We start from the raw sequence: 2052 nt of genomic DNA, 5'->3' as shown, positions 1-2052 counted from the left end.
TTCAAGCAATTGGATTTCACTCAAAAGTCACCAAATGACTCCTCCCACCATATTACGATGTTTCCCAAGTTTTGGGCTCGATCCGAAATCAATAGGTGTGAGAAATTGGACAATTCAAGTTCAACGGCAGTTCGTTCCTAACTATAGTGGTTGGTGTATTCCATACTTCTAACGGTTGGGTTTCACTCAAAAGGCACCAAATGACTCCTCCCACCATATTATGATGTTGCCCAAGTTTTGGGCTCGATCCGAAATCAATAGGTCTGAGAAATTGGTCAATTCAATTTCAACAACAGGTCGTTCCTAATTGGAGTGGTTGGTGTATTCCATACGTCTAGCGATTGGATTTCACTCAAAACTCACCAAATGACTCCTCCCACCATATTATGGTGTTGCAAAAGTTTTGGGCTCGATCCGAAATCAATAGGTGTGAGAATTTGGACAATTCATGTTCAACGGCAGTTCATTCCTAATTGGAGTGGTTGGTGTATTCCATACTTCTAGCGATTTGATTTCATTCAAAACTCACCAAATGACTCCTCCCACCATATTATGATGTTGCCCATGTTTTGGGCTCGATCCGAAATCAATAGGTCTGAGAAATTAGTCAATCCAATTTCAACGACAGTTCGTTCCTAATTGGAGTGGTTGGTGTATTCCATACTTCTAGCGATTGGATTTCACTCAAAACTCACCAAATGACTCCTCCCACCATATTATGATGTTGCCCAAGTTTTGGGCTCGATCCGAAATCAATAGGTCTAAGAAATTGGACAATTCAAGTTCAACGGCAGTTCGTTCCTAACTGGAGTGGTTGGTGTATTCCATACTTCTAGCGATTGGATTTCACTCAAAACTCACCAAATGACTCCTCCCACCATATTATGATGTTGCCCAAGTTTTGGGCTCGATCCGAAATCAATAGGTGTTCCAAATTGGACAATTCAAGTTCAACGGCAGTTCGTTCCTAAATGGAGTGGTTGGTGTATTCCATACTTCTAGCGATTGGATTTCACTCAAAATTCACCAAATGACTCCTCCCACCATATTATGATGTTGCCCAAGTTTTGGGCTCGATCCGAAATCAATAGGTGTGCGAAATTGGACAATTCAAGTTCAACGGCAGTTCGTTCCTAATTGGAGTGGTTGGTGTATTCCATACTTCTAGCGATTGGATTTTTACTCAAAACTAACCAAATGACTCCTCCCACCATATTATGATGTTGCCCAAGTTTTGGGCTCGATCCGAAATCAATAGGTCTGAGAAATTGGTCAATTCAATTTCAACAACAGTTCGTTCCTAATTGGAGTGGTTGGTGTATTCCATACGTCTAGCGATTGGATTTCACTCAAAACTCACCAAATGACTCCTCCCACCATATTATGGTGTTGCAAAAGTTTTGGGCTCGATCCGAAATCAATAGGTGTGAGAATTTGGACAATTCATGTTCAACGGCAGTTCATTCCTAATTGGAGTGGTTGGTGTATTCCATACTTCTAGCGATTTGATTTCATTCAAAACTCACCAAATGACTCCTCCCACCATATTATGATGTTGCCCATGTTTTGGGCTCGATCCGAAATCAATAGGTCTGAGAAATTAGTCAATCCAATTTCAACGACAGTTCGTTCCTAATTGGAGTGGTTGGTGTATTCCATACTTCTAGCGATTGGATTTCACTGAAAACTCACCAAATGACTCCTCCCACCATATTATGATGTTGCCAAAGTTTTGGGCTCGATCCGAAATCAGTAGGTCTTCCAAATTGGATAATTCAAGTTCAACGGCAGTTCGTTCCTAATTGGAGTGGTTGGGCTATTCCATACTTCTAGCAATTGGATGTCACTCAAAACTCACCAAATGACTCCTCCCACCATATTATGATGTTGCCCATGTTTTGGGGTCGATCCGAAATCAATAGGTGTTCCAAATTGGACAATTCAAGTTCAACGGCAGTTCGTTGCAAATTGGAGTGGTTGGTGTATTCCATCGTTCTGGCGATTTGATTTCACTCAAAAGTCACCAAATGACTCCTCCCACCATATTACGAT

This window comes from Prunus avium, chromosome 3 (assembly GCF_965620075.1).
Source record: "Prunus avium chromosome 3, drPruAviu1.hap1.1, whole genome shotgun sequence".
Lineage (NCBI taxonomy): Eukaryota > Viridiplantae > Streptophyta > Magnoliopsida > Rosales > Rosaceae > Prunus > Prunus avium.
Note: the sequence above shows the minus strand (reverse complement) of the source record.